Below are 18,320 nucleotides of genomic sequence, written 5' to 3'. Positions count from 1 at the left end.
TGGGGGCAGTAGACACCATTGAGTGAGCACGAGTACTGTGTGGCCATCACATTCAAAGTCACTGAGCGAGTAAAGCAATGAATCTGCATGAAATTTTACATTAAGCTTGAACATTCCTCTACAGAAACCATTTGGATGATTTGGATAGCCACAGCTATGGACAGGTCGTGATTGGCAGCTTCATCATGACAAAGTGCCTACTCATGCATCATGTCCTATGTAGAGTTTTTTGGCAAAACATCAAATCACCCAGGTGATTCAGCCCCCCTACAGCCTAAAATTGGTGCCCTGTGACTTCTGGGTTTTCCCAAAACTAAAATCACCTTTAAAAGAGAAGAAATTTCAGACCATCAGTGAGATGCAGGAAAATACAATTAAGCAGCTGATGGCAATTGGGAGAGCTGTGTGAGGTCCCACAGTGCCAACTTTGAAGGGGACTAAGACATCATTGTCCTATGTATAATGTTCCTTGTACCTTGTATCTTCCTCAATAAATGTCTCTATTTTTCATATTACATAGCTGGGTACCTTCTGGACAGACCTCATATTACAACACCAAGAAGATTAAGAGTCATACAATAAATCAGAGGAAAGGTGGAAATGTTTCTCCCAGGCCTGAGCTGATTTTATAATCAGAAAAGAGTGGAGGGTCCCAAATAATAATGTTTATTTAAATATATCTATTTAAATGTTTTCTAACCATACTAGTCGGGCCAAAAATAAAATTCAATCTACACTTCCAGTTATGATCACTGTAAGCACCATGCACCCAGACAGCAATAACACCCTTGAAGTACTTCCTTGTGGTCCTTTATAGTCCCCCAAATCCCCTCCACCCCCAGAGCTGCTTCATCAATAGCAGAGACCCAGCCCTCATACTCATCTGCTCTGGCCGCCCCCACCATGACCCGGCATCCATCTTACTTGTAGCTGAGCCTGGTGAGTGTCAGCTCGATTACGCATCCATCTTGCAAGGCCATTTCACTTTACTTTCTGCACAGTCTAGAAGAGACCTTTCTTTTAAGACCCATGGCTGACAACATACTACAGCCCTTAGCAAGGACTTACTCAGAGTTCTTGCCAACAGATGCACCTACTTCCAGAAGTTCTGACCAGCTGCCCTCCCTAAGATTCACCTTCCTGTCCAGCTCTGCTCTATGTATCTCCCAGGCTAAGCTCCACCTTCGCAGACTTGACCACTCTCAGGCTAAATCCCTATTCCGTTCACTAAATGACCATGGAAAGGTCAGTTAGATTCATACTGAATCATTCCCTTCAATAGCTGTATGTGGTCTTGTCTCATTAGTAATGCCAGACAACATTTACCTTCTATCTATTATGTTTACAAAACTTTTAGGACTAAATTTCATCTTGGGAATCCCATACTGACACATTCCTAACTCTATGTGCTACCAATAGAGAGTACAATATCTTTTCAAATGTACATGAGGCACTACAAAAATGCTTTCTATGTTAAACATAATAAAATCTGAATAAGTTGCAAAGAGGGGAAATTCTCCAAATGAATAGCGAAGAGCAGGAACAATATACAATGGAAAATGAGAAAATATTCCTAAATCACACTAAAACTATATTTTTAAATGTCTATTGAGAAAATTATAACAGATAGAAAATTATATATAAAAACTTTTATGTTACAATAAAGTTTTTTCAGTGACAAATATGTGGCCTTAAATGCCTATAAAATTAAAAGTAAAATATGAAAATAAAGAACAACACATCCAAATTGGTTATCAGAAAAAAAATATAATAAACTTAAGAAAGCAGAAAATTTTAAAAATCATTTAGGATAATGAATAATATGTAAAAAAATATGTAAAAATTATGTAAAAATTATGTATTTTTTACATATGTAATATGTAAAAAAATTAATCCTAAAAATAGATTTTTGAAAGGAAAAGCCAAATAACTACACTAAATATCTAGCAAGTATATTCAAGTAATAAAAGACACAAAAACAAAACATTAAAAATGAGAAAGTTAATATTTTCTTATGCTTTTTATTTTTATTTTTTTAATTATATGTTATTGCTTATGCTATTATAGTTGTCCCAATTTTTCCCTCTTTGCCCCCCTCCACCCAGCATCCCCCACAACCTCAGGCAATCCCCACACCGTTATTATGTCTATAGGTCATGCATATTGGTTCTTTGTATGCTCCATTTTCTATACTGTACTTTATATCCCCATGGCTATTCTGTAACTACTTATTTGTACTTCTTAATCTGCTTATCTCTTCACCCATTTCCCCACACTCCCCTCCCATCTGGCAACCATCAAAACCCTCTTTGTATCCATGATTCTGTTTCTGTTCTTGTTTGCTTAGTTTGTTTTTTAGATTCAGTAGTTGATAGATATGTATTTATTGCCATTTTATTGTTCATAGTTTTGATATTCTTTTTCTTTAGTAAGTCCCTTCAACATTTCATATAATAAGGTTGGGTGATGATGAACTCCTTTAGATTTCTCTTGTCTAGGAAACTCTTTTATCTGCCCTTTGATTCTAAATGATAGCTTTGCTGGGTACAGCAATATTGGCTGTAGGCCCCTGCTTTTCATGTCTTTGAATATTTCTTGCCAATCCCTTCTGGCCTGCAAAGTTTCTGTTGAGAAATCTGCTGATGGTCTTAGGGAATTCCCCTACAGGTAACTTTCTGCTTTTCTCTTGCTGCTTCTAAAATTCTCTTTATCTTTAACCTTTGGCATTTTAATTATGGTGTGTCTCGGAGTGGGCCTCTTTGCATCCATTATAATTGGGACTCTCTCTGCTTCCTGGACTTGCATGTCTGTTTCCTTCACCAAATTAGGAAAGTTTTCTTTCATTTTTTTTCCAAATAGACTTCCAATCTCTTGCTCTTTCTCTTCTCCTTCTGGCACCCCTGTGATGTGAATGTGGGACTGCTTGAAGTTGTCTCAGAGGCTGCTTATATTATCCTCATTTTTTGCGGGGGGATTCTTTTTGGATTCTTTTTTTTCTTTTTGTTGTTCTGAATGGTTGTTTCTTTTTTGCTTCCTTATCTTCCAAACCATTGATTTGACTCTCGGCTTCATCCACTCTACTATTGTTTCCCTGTAAATTGTTCTTTATTTCAATTAGTGAATCCTTCATTTCTAACTAGATCATTTTTATGCAGCTCAGGTCCTCACTAAGTTCCTTGAGCATCATTAAAACCAGTGTTTTGAACTCTGCATCTGACAGATTGCTTATCTCCTTTTTGTTTAGTTCTTTTTCTGGTGTTTTAATCTGTTTCATTTAAGCCATATTTCTTTGTCTCCTCATTTTGGTAGCCTCCCTGTGTTTGTTTCTAGGTATTAGTTAGAGCTGCTTTGACTCCTTGACTTGGTAGTATGGCCTAATGTAGTAGCGGTCCTGTAGGGTCCAGTGGCATAGCCTCCCCTATCACCCAAGTTAAGTACTTGAGGTGCACCTTTTGTGTGGACTGAGTACACCCTCCTCTTGTGCTTGAGCACTGATTGCTGTCAGCAGGTCAATAGGAGGGATTTACCCAAGCCAGTCAGCTGCAAAGAGTGGCTGTGACCACCCATTTTTGCATTCTGCAGAGGATCAGCTGTGTGGGAGCAGGATGGCAGTGCCTCGATGTGGTCTGGAGCTGTTCACTGGGTCCACAGGCTCTGGAGTTTCCTGAGTGGTGCAGGCCAAGGTCAGCCCCTTCCTGTGTTTTGCCCAGGGCCACCCTGCCTGAGCTATAAAGCAATCTGAGATGCCTTCTAGTTGTATTGGACTTGGAGATTCCCATGCAAAGCCAACCTGTGAATCTAAGCTGGCTGCTGCTAGTGGGAGCCTGGGGCCACTTTGTAAGAGGTAAGAGGGCCGGGGACTCACTGAGGTTTGCTGTTGCTTTTTAGAGAGGATTTAGGAAGTTGTGCAGCATGAGCCAAGACTAGTCTTTCAAATGGAAATGCAGCTGGGTGGGCCCATAAATTGGGTGGGGTAGAGTCTCTGGGGATTTCCAAGATGGGTGAAACGGTGTTAGCCAGGTTGATGGCATCTCAGATATGGCAAAAAGCCTGCTGGTTATGTGGCTCTGCAGGGAGAGAGTTTAGAAAAGAGACAATAACCTCTGCTCACCTTGATGCCAGACACTCCAGTTCATCCCTGTATGCTGCTGCTGCCCTTCAAGCTGCTTCCCTGGTGCTAGAGCTCAGAGGGAGTAAATCTGAGTATGTGAGTCTGTATGTTGGTTCCTTTTAGAACTGCTTGGGATTCCAGAAGTTTCTTCAACCGACTCAATCCTTGCTGTTTTTTGCAGGCAGAAGTTGTGGAGATTTATCTTCCTGGCACTGAAACCCTGAGCTGGGGGACGGGGTGGGGCTGATGTGGGGCTGGGGTCCCTCATTCCCCAGATGTCCTCCCCAAATTTTTATCTACCACACATGGGTGTGGGAGTAGCTATTTCTGCATCTGCATCCCTCCTACCAGTAGATGGATGTCATTTCTTTAATTTCATAGTTGTCAGACTTCATTCAACTCAATTTCTGATGGTTCTCTGTGATGGTTGTTCTATATCCCAAAACTTAATCAAGAAGAGAAAGAATATCTGAACTGATCAAAAACAAAGAAAAAAATCTCAAAATTAAATATCTATTACCTCCTAAATGGCACAAGAAAATATATGAGTTCTTTAAAACACTCAAGAAACAAAAAATTTCCATCCTATATAAAGTATCCTAGAATTCATTTTTAATAGAACATTTCCAGTTTGTTTTGCACAATCCTGATACCCAACCTTGATAGAGAAAGCACACGCTTACATACCCACACATTCCACAAACAACCATACACAAACACAGATGTTACTTTCTGACAATACAAATGCAAAAATCCAAAATAAAATATCAACACAAATTAAAATCATAAGCCTGATCCAAGAAATTTAAAGATTGCTATTATTTCAAAAATATACCGATATATCAATTTTTAAAGAAAAATTAATATCTCATATATAAAGATACAAAGCTTTCTTCCTTTTAAAAAAAATCTGTCTTAAAAACAGTTGTGGACACATGGTAAAATGATGAAACACTGAAGGACTCTACATTAGAGTGTGCAGCAGTACAAAGAATACCAGACACTACTGCTTGTACATAATACTTTTGAAAATATAGTCAATGTCATACAATAAGAAAAGGAAATGAATTATGTGCTTGTTTGAATAAAGGAAGTAAAAAGAATACTTAAGGAAAGCAATCAAAATATTTATGGACAAATACAAAATTCACACATGCATACACACACACACATATATATATATGCATATACACCACATAAAAGTTTTCTGCAGAAAAAAATCAGCATATATATGAAATACCTAACAATAAATGTAAGGAAAAGGTAGCACCTGATGAAGAAAACTATTATACTTTACTGAGGTGCATAAATTGGTCTTAAATAAATTAAAAACATATAGTATTCCTAAATTAAAAATATTTTAAAAATAATATGTGTATTTCCTTCAAAAAGAATTGATAAATTTCAGTTCATTTCAATCAAAATGCCCAAATCCAATAAAAAGGCAATATAAAAATGCATCCAGAAGAATAAACAAAGCCCCCTAAAAAGAGAGTAATGAAAGGAGACTAACACCACCAGATAATAACATCACTACATCATAAAACCCAGTAATTAAAGCAATGTGGTACTGGAATAAGAATTGTCAAATGAATCAGTGGCACTGAGAAGCAGTTCTAGAAATAGACTCTAATACTAATTAAAGTTCAGCATTTGACCAAGATCACACTTTAAATCAAGGGAGAAAGAAGAGAATATTTAATAAATGGCTCTTAGACAACTGATTACATATTTAAAAAGAAAATGTTAGATGTCTGCCCTATACCATACCCCAGAGGTATTGACCCATTAATTATAAAATGGAAGGGAGAAAGGGAGGGAGGAAGGGAGGGAAGGAGACAGAGAAGGAATATAGAACAGAAGTAAATGTGTGTAATTTTAAAATATGGTATAAACCTAAAAACAAAGAAAAACATTGTTAAAGAAAAGGATAGCTACATTTTAATTCCTAAGTACCTGGAACTTCTGACAAGGGGTAGAGAATCACTACGTAATTTCTAAACATAAACAAATATCTTGGGGAAGTATTTATACTATATATTAGAGCTCTATAAAGAAATAAGATGAAGTGTTTACAGATCAATAGAAAATGGGCAAAGACTATGAGCAACCAATTCACAAAAGGGAAACAAAAAGTAAGCAATGATAAGTATTTAGTATTTCATGCAAATTAAAACAACAATATGATTTTTTTTTTGCCTATATTTTTATAAAAGAACTACTTTTCCCTTTTTTAAATTCCATGCATCAATGCTGACAGGATTACACTGGAAATACGTATCTTCAAATATTGTTAATGGGAGTCTGAAATTGTTCAGACTTTCTGGAAGGTAATATAGCAAGAGGTATCAAGGCCTTCATTTTTTTAAAAAGGAAAGATCTACTTTTAGCAATATTTCCTAAGGCAATAATTTGAGATTTGCCCCCAAGTGTGTAAATGTGTCCACAAATGCTATATTTCTAATTTTAAAAATTAATAAAGAACAACCTCCATGCCTTCAAAAGGGGGCTTTAGTAAAATATATTTCCAAAAATTTGACAAAGGTGCTCATGATATAATGTATGAAGTAAAAAGTTTCATGAGTAACTTTATCATGAATAGCATCAATATGAAATCAAATTTGCAAAACAAAACAAAGGTAGATGAGGGAGAGAAAGTGAGAGCAAAAGAACAAGAGACTGAGAGGGAGAATAAACATACCACATGCTAGCTAAGAGGTGAGAATATAAACGTGTTCTGTTTTCTTCTTATATCTTCCTGGATTTTTTTTTAATTTAATGAATAAGCATTGTTTATAATATTAGAAAAATGGTTTTGTTTTAAAAATAATGATTGTTTGCATCAGATCCCTAATTTAGGTGAAGTATTTGAATTAGAGTCAAATCTCCTTGAATTTGATTTATGCCTTAAATGTTATAAATAATCATCACCATCTTTATTCTCATGAAGATACCTTTGCTAAGCCCATCTTTATTTCAGGCAGGTGGTATGTACTGGAGACACAGATGCATAATAAATTCACCAACTTAAAGGTATTTGATGCCCAGTTTGGCCTTATATGTGGAACTTGATGCTCCACTGAAGATTTAGCTTGTATTTATCTTATTTTTCTTTCTCTGGGCTAGAGATAGTCTTCATCTTTCTTAGGAAGTTAAGAGAGAGATCTGTGAACCCAGGGACTACAGCAAGGGTTAAGGTTGGCTTAATTGGTCCCAGGGAGCAAACTATTCTCCATACAAGATCCTGGTGAGAGTCTTCTCTCCCAGGGCAAATACGACAAAAATATAATATAATATAATATAATATAATATAATATAATATAATATAAATAATAATCAGCTTGGGCTGCTGTAACAAACTACTCTAGAGAGGATGGCTTTTAAACAACAGAAATCTATTGCTCACAGTTTTGAAGTCTAGAAGTCCAGATTAGGGCCAAAATGTTCACGTTCTAATGCGGGACCTCTACCCAGAAGCTGACAGCCAACTTCTCATTGTATCCTCACATGGCAGGAGGAAGATGAGGGAGCTCTGGAATCCCTTTTACCAGGATACTAATCCCCCTCATGAAGTTTCCACCCTCATGACTTAATTATCTCTCAAAGGCCCCACCTCCTAATATCATCACATTGGCAATTAGAATTTTAAGATATGAATTGGGGGGGGGACACACAAATATTCAGGTGTCTGCAATTTATTAATTAAAAAAGACTGATATATAACTTTATTATGTATAGCATGAATATGAACTTAAGTTTGTAAAATGAAACAAATTTCCCCCCCTCCAGAAGTGGACTGCCAACAAAGGAGTCTGGAGGGAGGGCTTTCAACAGCATCAAATGTGAAAAGCTGAACCAAGATAAGAAGCCCATTCATAACCAGGGTGCCCCCTATAAAAGCATGTCACTTAAGAATGAGGCCTCCCCCTTTCATATTCTGGAAACTCTTGTGATTTAATTTTTCTCAAAATTGAATCATACATTCAGAGACTGGGGAGAACTCCCAGTAAGGAGAACTACATAAGTGAAAGTGAAGAGTTTGAAATTCTATTGTATCTGTAAAGAACAATAAATGCTTGCATTCTCTTCCCATGTGTTTATTATTACAGTTTGTCTCTGCTCTAAATTTAAAACCTGTTTATCCCTCCTCACATCAGCATGTGTCAAAAAAATTCCATAAATTGCACTTACCCAATGGATTTGTCAACATAGAAACCATTTTTTTTCCTTTGTTTTCCTCAAGACATTTGGTCCTCCTACTTGGTTCCCAAATGGGGGGAAATAATAATCAACAATTGATTTATTTGTGTGGACAAAATGATTTGATGCTGTTTCTTGTTGTTGACAGAATGATCTGGGTGGAATTGCATTTCATTGATAAAACTGTGATGAAATGTTATTCGTTGGATAAATAAAGTTAGAAGTCAAGAGAAATTGCTTTGGCTCACATGATATTTTTTCAGCCGTCAGTCATTCCTTGGCATTTGATCACATCATTGTCTCTGGTCCCATCATATTGACTCTGTTGTCTGTTATTAATTGAAGCATGACTTTTCTTTCAAAACTACAACAAAGAGCACAAACTCAGGAAAATGGAAGTTTCATTTCTACTTTTCCCAGTTCTTTGACTGTCAGGTCCTCTCCAGAGTAACTCACCATCCTTATTGATCCTGCTTTCAAAGACATACACTGAAAGGAAACGTCCCATGACTTGACTTTATTCAGGATGGCTTCATGAAGACACAAACTTGATAATAAAACTTTCTTGCTATGAAGTAAGAATACTCCATGGCACTGAGAAATAAAGAATTGATAACATATCATAGCTGAGGTTCATCCCACCAGTATAATGTTGAGTGAAAGAAGCCAGGTACAAAAGATGCATACTAAATAAGTTCATTTACGTAAAGTTCAAAACCAGATGTGACTCATCTTGGATTATTAGAGGTCACAGGAATGGTTACCCTTGGAGGCAGTAACTGGGAGGTGGCAAGAGGGTACTTTTGCTCTGGTGAAGTTTTGTTTTTTGATCTGGATGATGGTTACACAGATATGTTCACTTTTAAAAAAATCCCATCATGCTATATATACTCTTATGGTAGTCTTTTGCATGTATGTTATTTTAATAAAAATTAACTGACTAAAAAAATTTTTAGTTATTATAAAAAAGAGATATCATTTTCCTTTTTCAGCCCTTCGCTGATATGATATGGATGTGAGGAAAAAATCAGACTACAAGGTAATCTCCAAGTTTCATCAGTGGATATGTGTATAGAGGACATGGTAGAGGATTTAGGGGAGGTGGGGAGGAGAGGTTGGTTTGGAGAAGTTGAGTTTGAGGTATCTGCAAGTCAGGACACCCAGTCTAACTTCAAGAGGACAACTAAAATGGATATATATATAAATTGGAGCATATATTTACAAGTTGTCAGTACAGTGATAACTAAAAGTTGTAGAAGCTATGAAGGAATGGGACTGCCAAGGGGAAAAAGGCAAAATGAGAAGAGGGGGGCTGAAGAAGTAGGTGGAGGCCATGTAGTAAACTATAAATTTCTATCCCTGGGGACAGGGGCAAGCCTGCCCCTGGGGCCCATCCCATCCAGCAGGAGATAGGGCTAATCCTAGGGCCAATCCCTTCCTCAGTTTATCAACTAGACCTTGACTTGAACTCTTCCCGTGCACACCCAAACTCCTTTGAACATATTTGATGAATGAATGAATGCCTCCAGACAAGTCCTACTACATATCAGCATTGCTAGGCTTTTCCAATGCCAAACAAAAATGAAATAGAAACTATAGGTGAATGCAATTCACATGTGTATGGATCTTGACAAAATAAGGGAAGATACTAACAGCACTTAATTGACATTATGAGCCATAGGTACAGCAGTTTTATATGGAGTTTGGGTAGAGTGGCTGTGTGTAGAAGGAGGCACCATTATTAACATTTCTCTCATTTATAATTCCCTGTCCCTTTCTCTTAGTTCAGTTCAATAAGGGCACCCATAAAATAAGTTCTTTTATTCTATAGGCAGTCAATAATATCTGACAACAGGCAGGTCAGCAAAAATGACTGTTTTATCCACAACATGGAAATTACCAAAGAAAACCATTTTTTGTTTTGAAATTAATGCATCCTAGAATCAATAATACATTGGAAAATTGATGTTGACTACAATGTGTTTGTGGTGATTTTCAGCAGAGTTGCAGAGTCCATTGGCTTCCTTTCTGCCACAGAGGTTAAATGAGTAAGTTACTGAACACACTAGTTATGTTACTGTCCATGTTATTTTCATAAGGGTGCCCAACACCTAATAAGAGCTCAGGAAATATTAATAAGTATTTGCCAATTTCCATTTTGGGTATTAAATTTTGTCATTTGTTTGTAGGAAATCACTGTGAGTTAACCACATTAACTCTATTAAGGATTTAGTGTATCTGCTGATGCCCACCTTCTATCCACCTCAGTGCTACACACCCTAAGAAAACTTGTAGATGGGACAAAGCCTCTCTCAGGAACAGAGCCTAACCTAAGAAGGGTTTAGGCCACATCTTTGCCAGCTACTTTGTTTTCCAGATGAGGAGATTGAGGACCTAAGAGATGAACAACGAAGTCTAAAGCTCAGACTTGCTGAATCCCAGCTTAGGAAATTTGAAAATATAGCATCGTATCTCTTCTATATCAACAGTTTTCATAATCACATCAGAAGAAACACAAGAAAGATTTAAAACGATGAAAACTAATGTGTTCATGGGTTAATGTGTTCATGTGCAGAATGGGGCAATGGAAAGGAATGGTAGTCTCAGAGTCATGATTCAAATCCCAGCTCTGCCACCTGCTAGCAGAATGACCTGCAATAAGCTACCTGACCGTCTTGAACTTCTTTTTAAAAAGTAGATAAAATATCTTCCTCACAGGTAGCTCTCAGGAATAAATAAATCATGTATAAAAAACAACCTACAAAGTACCTGGCACATCAGACACTCAATATATGTTAGTTTCTCCCTTTTTTCCTTTCCTTCCTGGAGCAGCCAGTCAGAAGTTCACAGTGACTATAGACTGGAGATAAACCCCAAGCAATATGGACATTTTCTTTCTTCCTCTGAGTTGGCATGTTGAGTGTTGCCATCTCATATAAATGGCTACCTCAGGACCCGAGCTGTGAATTCCAGCCCTCAAGGTCATCCCTTGCTTCACCCTGTTTGCCTGAGTGTGGGGTGTTCCAATCGCACCCCATCCTCATTCTCTAAAGTACATCCAGGAGAACAGAAAGCAGTTGTCCACCAGCCTTCTCACTAGCAGCATGCAGCACCACCGGCTGCCAACACTAAGGTCAACTATGCAAAACCAAGGTTTCCATCTTCATCTCTTATTCAAAGAAATAGGTAACTTCCCCTAGGAAACTTTAAGAAAATCTGCATTTCTTTCAGTTATTCAGAGAACCATCTCTTTAAAAGTAAGCGAATCAAGACCAAGTTCACTGACTGCACCCAGGAGCCTTTGGGGGCTCCCTGGGCCCCTGGGTGACTGTGCACTGACCTTGACTACTCAGCCACTTGGGGCCTGCATGGGCAGTCTTCATCACCAAGTCCCTGCCATAGGCCCCTGCTCTCCTGAGAATGACAGAAACTTTTTGTATCTGGCCCCCTTTTCCTGGGCTGCAGACTGTGTCTCAGGCCTTCCGATCTGTATCAGCGGGGATGCAGGGCATCATCAGTTCCTGTGGGCATTGCACGATGATAGAACTGAGGAGCCACTGGCAGCACTCCCAGAGCTGCCTCCTGTGTGATGATCTTCCCCCAGAATCTCTAGAAGGATCCTGGGCTAAAAGCCCTTGTCTGTTCCATTCCAGGGCAGCTTCACCCAGGGAAACAGGGCAGAGGGAACTGGCTGTGGCAGAGACAGTGCTAATTGGAGCAAAAGATTTTGCGAACTTGTAATAGTAGCTCTAGGCAATCTTAGACGCAGGGAACCATGTGACACTCTCAGGGCCTGACTCCGGCCTGCGCCTCCCCACCCCCCACCCATCCCATCCCCCCCACACACACTCTGGAGAAGATGAGACAAAATACTCATTGAGGCAAGGCATGAATAGCTCAAATCATTCAATTAACAGCAAATATGAAGAAATAAATGCCTGTAACCTTTTTTCTTTCCGTTTTTTGTGAATTTTAAAGTCTTTATAACAGGAGGAATATTTTCTCCAGAGCCTCAGGACTTGCCAGTCAGGCTGATTCAAACTTCACTACTGAAGAGACTAGTAGGGTCACCATGGCCTTGGATGTGAGCTGTCACCTCACTGTCTGGGCCTGCTGGAGCTGTGCTGGCCACTGTGTTGGTTACTCTGCAGACCTGAGGACTGGTTTTGGTAAGGTCCAACTTTTTCAGGATGCTGCCTTCCTAAGTCTCAGGATCCTCCCCACCTGGAATGCAGCTCTGCCTCTGAATCCCACAGCATGAAGCTACATCTGCCTGGTCCCTTCCAGCCTCTGTCATAGAGGTGTAGAAGAGGTACTTGAAGAGGTGTAGGGCACACATCCCATTTCCTTTTAGCTACGCAGTAACTAGGCCGGTGCTTTGCTCTGAAATATTAGATGGATGAATGAGTGAAAAAATAAATCAGGAGTGGCAGCTACCTCCCTTTTAAATATACATGTTTGCTATCTCCTTTATCTTTCAATAGCATCACAAGGCCAGAAGGGCTGCAATTATTAAGCTCATTTTACAAACTAGAAAACAAGATTTGGCTCTCTGACTTTCCCCATGGGCTGTGACTCGCTGGGGACAAAGCCAGACTGGTACTCCCCGCCCTGGAGTCCTGCTGCAGTGCTCTGTCCCTGTCATGGCATTGCCTCACCAGGCCACTGAGGCTTGACGGGCATGCTGGACACAGATCTCTACACACTTAACAGCCATCACCAAAAACACCAAGACCAGATATGGTTCACTTTTTCATTAGCAAATAAATAATTAACAGTAATAGGCATGTCAGAACTTTAAGGAAAAGATGGGAACTTCAACGTATGTCATTTGGGTAAAATATACAGACTGAATTCTGCAGAATAAAAATTATTTTCTGCTAGAACTCATTCTCAAAGAAGAAAAGCAAAGCATTCCAAACCCAACAATATCTCTTTGGGGTGCCTTTATTTCCTGAGTCATTGATTAAAGACTTTCCAAGTGGCCATCTGTGCCAGACATGGTTTTGAAGCTGGGATAGAGTGGTAGGAGCGGGGAGTCAGATCTTTGGACCTCATGGAGCTGACCTAGTGGTGGGGGTGGGGGGCGATAGACAACACAAAGTAAATCAGATAAGTATCACAATGTTAAGTTGCAATGAGTGTTATAAAGAAAATAAAAAGGGTGGTACATTAGAAGGAAACTGAGGAGCTGCTTTAAACTAGGTATCAAGAAAGGCCGTTTGGAAGAGGCAACATTGAACCTGAGACCTGCCTGACAGGGAGGAAGCAGCCTCATGAACATGCAGAAGAAGAACAACCAGGCAGAGGAAGTAGCCAGCACCAGGGACAGGAGGTAAGGACAACTCAGGGGCTTCTGAAAAAGAGTAAAACCAGAAGACAGAGAGTCAGATGAGCCCAAAGAGAGGAAAATGAGATGACATGGAAGAGCTGGGCAAGGACAGACCCCATGAAGCCAACTATGTGATGGTCTTGCAGGCCAGCATAAGGAATTTGGACATTTGTCTCAACATCACAAAGCGACACTGGAAGGTTTAGGCAGAAGAGTGCATGACTTAATTTATGTCCTAAACATGTAATTGGCTTTGTGAAGAATGGATTTAAGTAAAAGGAGGAAGCAAGGAGATGAGTTAGGGGAAAACCGTTGCAATATTCCCCACTGTGAAGACTGTGACCTGTCTCAGGTGGAAAGAGAACATTTCACAAAGATATAGAATATTATCTTAAGCAGCCAGTAGGATTTGCCAGTTAAAGCATCCAGGGACTAATTGAGTAAGTTAAATTGGAAAGTGGTTTCTGGAAAGATATCCAGGGAATAAAGGAGCAAGCTAAATAAGGATTGGGCCTCTGTTTGGCTTCAGCAACTGGATATAGGGTGGTGTCAATTATAAAGACCGGGAAACGGGAAGTTAATGGAGGAAATCAAAAGGTTCCTTTCTGGGTGTTTGAGGTCAGAGATTCCTATTAGACATCCAAGTGGAGAGGAGATTACTGTTGGATATATGAGCCTCAAGTTTATGGAAAAAGCCAGGCTTACACATTTTAATTTTTCAGTTATTGACATAGGTTAGCAATTAAGGTAAAATAAAAGAGATAATGCAATTAAAGAAGAAAAGAGGGCCCAGGATAATGCCCCAAGCACTTCAACATTCAGGTGATGCAGAAGAACCAATATAGATGGCAAGATGTGAGCAGTGAGGCGGGAGGAATCTTGGAAGAGTACAGAATATCAGAGCACTATGGGCTAAAACAATCATAAAAGACTTTCTGGAGTAAGTGGCACTGAGGCCAAGCCTCGGAGACTGGATAGAATTCATATCAGTGGAAAGCAGACAGGGGATTTCAAGTGGATGTAAAAGAAGACACAAAGACTGGAGAGGAGCTGGGGCAGTGAGCATCAGTAGTGACAGACTGAAAGAGGGGGAAGATCTAGGGTCACTGCCCTTGTGTTGGGGGCCACCAGCGAGGGTCAAAGCAAAGGGCTGTGTGAAGGCAAGAAGATGTCAAAGCTGGCTATGCCTCCTGCAGCCCACTGTTTCACCTGGGCTTTACTCACCTTAAATGCCCTTGGAGTTAGGCCTGAGCATGCAGGGGTGTTGTTCCCTCCCTCCCTAACTCCATCAGCAAAGGGCTGCCTAGAGGGCTTTCCAGGACCCAGGTCCCTTTGCTCACTGTGCAGCCAGGCCACCAGCTGTCCTGGATCGAACCTCTCCTTTAACTGCTGTCTTCTTATGGGAGGGATGCCATGGGGAGTCTTTAACCCAAGAATTCAGGAAATTAGCTCCACTTTAAGCTCTCTTCTTTCCAGCCAACTTTCTGTAAACCCCTCTCTGCCCCAAATTAAGGTGCTTTCTTAATTAAGGTCATCTCCCAGTTCCTCTGTAAGTGAAGGTAGGTTGTCTCCCCAACCTTCCCTCTTACCTGCTTTAAAAGTTGGCTCAACAGACCCACTTTCTCCAGATTCTGCTTCTTTTGTAGATGACTTACCTCCTACCCAAAGAATCTGGGTTCCAGCCTGGGCAGATCACGCCCCATCTGCAGTGTTCCCTAACACCTGTCAGCTGGTGTAAAGTTTCTCTTCTTATGCCTGAAAGCAAGAAAGGCTCTAGAGCTGGGTCTGAGATCCCACATGGAAACTGGCAGGCAGACCTAGGGAGGTGGCTGCCTGGAAAGATGGAAAGATGGAGAGCTTCCTGGAAGAAGAGAGAATGAATAAGATTTCTGTGTTAGCATCTCTAACCTCACCTCAATGTAAAGGAAGCCCCTACAGATATGTGCACACACACACATGCAAATGTACATATATCACACACACACACACATAATCATGTTCACAAATCATAAACTTGTGCATACAAACCACTCAAGTGACGCTATTAGAGGCCCCTCAAATATGTTCTCTTGATAATGTCCATGCTTTTACATATGTGCACACACAATTTGGCAGTGAGCGCTTTCAGCCTGGCCTTTTTCCTCCAATATGGGAGTTCACTGAGTTTTCTGCCAACTAGTATGTACAATCTATCTGGTGCTACCTAGAACTCCTCCTGCCACCATTGCCATGTGACCTGACTAGGGGCTGATGGGCTGACCCATATATTTGGGACATCCTACTCTTTGCTCTGACTCTCTGTCTAGTCCCCTGGCCCTAGTCAGCTGTAACCATTTGCACATGTTAATGTCTTATTTGTGTGTTTTCTTGGGTCTTTTAAGTATGCATGCATGTCCTAAATAGTGGCATGTAGCAGATGCCACATCTTTCAAACTAAGCCAGGTGATCTGGGGCTCCCCAGTGGTGCAGATTGTTTGTCGTTCACCAAACTTGAGACACCTGGTGATGGTGTGCCACTTAGGCTAGAGTCAGCTTCGAGGCTGAGATCTTCACTTCTATTTTACCAGGGCCATTTCAGGGCTCAGCACACAGCAGATACTCCATAAGAGGCACAACATCGTCTGAGGTCAGGGGAGTTATGGAACCCCTCCTCCTAAGTGCTGGTGTGCTGTCTAGTCTTCTTTTCAGTCACTGCACATAGAAGGACAGTTGTCACAAGGTCCAAGTCCAGGTTGTGCTCTATAATCAGCTCTGGAGACACAAGGCCACATGATCCTATGTCTGCATGAGTCCAGTTTCAGAAGTACCAGGGAGAGCCCTCGGATGTTCTTAAGCCTTGTCCACCTGCTCATTGATTGCCCATTTCTCTTCCATTGCTGGGGATAAAACACAGAGGGCAAGTCTCCCTTGGAAGCAGACATGCTGACTCTGACTTTATTCCCTCTAACAGATAAATGCCTGATTCTAGCAACTCTTGGAGGAAAGAGTTGAGTCCAAGAGCTCAGAGGGCCTAATCCTGGTGATGGTTTAGGGAAATGACCTCCAGGGAAGGAAGGCTGAGTAACAGGTGGAGACACAAACTGAACCCTCACATTATGTTCTACCTGCCCTAGTTCTTGCACTTGTCTCTTTGCTATCTCTCCTCCACTGACAAGCTTCCCCCCTACTACCCGCCCAAAGTGTGATAAGAAATATCTAGAAGAGACAAGATTATGAAGGTAAGCAAGAGCATTCTGCTCCGAGAAGGTGCTTAATCTCCTAGAGAGGTTGCTCAGAAGGGTCAGAAAGTATAGAGCAGAGTGGCCTGGGATGGCTTATCCAGTCAGAGTATCAGCCTTCCTTTCCTTGGGTGCTCTGACATCACTTTTATCATCCTGCTATTACAATTGTTCAGGCAGGGCATTGGATCCATCTGTTGACCATGAGCACCTCTGGTAAATGGCACGCAGCTTGACTAGGAACTGGATCTTATTCCTTTTCATATTCCAGGTACTTAGCATGACCCCAACATGGTAAGCATTCAATTAGTACTGATGAAAGAAATACAAACACAGGACTCATCATAGGTTGGGTTCCCCAGAAAGCAGACTCTGAGGTGAAGACTGGCAAACAGGAGGTTTACTGGGATGTTCTTGGGACCCACACCCATGTGCCAGTATAAGAAGTAGGGTTGGGCAGAGGGAGGAGTTGAACTGCAATACAATCACTAGAGGCAGTCGTAGAGATGAGAAGGCCCTTCAGAGTTATCCTTAGCCCATCTTTCTACTCCATTATCTATCAATCTCTGCCTTAGGGCTGGTCCAGGGCACCAACTCTCCCAGCAACTGGAGGAAGGAGTGCTCCAGTGCTGAATGGGGGACCTATGAGACTGGCCATAGTAACCTTAATGGAGTAGCAGTAGTAAGGAAATGGAAAGAAATGTACTAGCATAAGAGTCATAAATCCTAATCAGGAGCCCTGTGTGCTCATCATACATGTTCCTGCATCTTAGATAAGTCATAGGACTCTCTAGTTATCACTTATTTATCTGTAGAATCAGGATGTGGATTGCATCAGTGGTTATAACTGCTGTTGTACATTAAAATCTCCTGAGAGGTTTTTAAACAGTATCCAACTCTGGTTCCCACCTCATATCAATTGAATCAGGATCTCAAAAGGTGGGAACAAGCATCAGTGTTTTTAAAAACTTCCTGGTGGTTTTAATGGGCAGCTGAGTTGGAGCACCAATAAATTAAATATGATTCTTTGGACCCCTTCTAGACTGATTTCTACTATCTAAGTAGTAGGCTCCTAATAACCAATACTCTGTAACCAAGACCTGGCTCCCCTGTGTGTATAAAAACTTAAGTGACTTGCAGTAGCATAAGCCCCTCCAAATTCATCCCTTTTTATGGGGTGAATTGTGTTTCTCTCCCCAAAATTCATATGTTGAAGTCTCACCACCAATACCTCAGAATGTGACTATATTTGAAACTGTCTTTAAAGGGGTAAGTTAAAATGAGGTCATGAAGGTGGACCCAATTCCAATGTGACTGGTGTCCTTGTAGAAGAGATGGTTGGACATAGATGTGTGCAGAGGAAGACGATGTAAGGACACAGGGAGAAGACGGCCATTTCAAGCCAAGGAGAGAGGCCTCAGGAGAAACAAACCCTGCTGACACCTTGATCTCAGACTTC

Source organism: Pteronotus mesoamericanus, unplaced genomic scaffold, assembly GCF_021234165.1.
Source record: "Pteronotus mesoamericanus isolate MK-2021 breed Mesoamerican mustached bat unplaced genomic scaffold, CSHL_Meso_final contig_74, whole genome shotgun sequence".
Taxonomy (NCBI): Eukaryota; Metazoa; Chordata; class Mammalia; order Chiroptera; family Mormoopidae; genus Pteronotus; species Pteronotus mesoamericanus.
Note: the sequence above shows the minus strand (reverse complement) of the source record.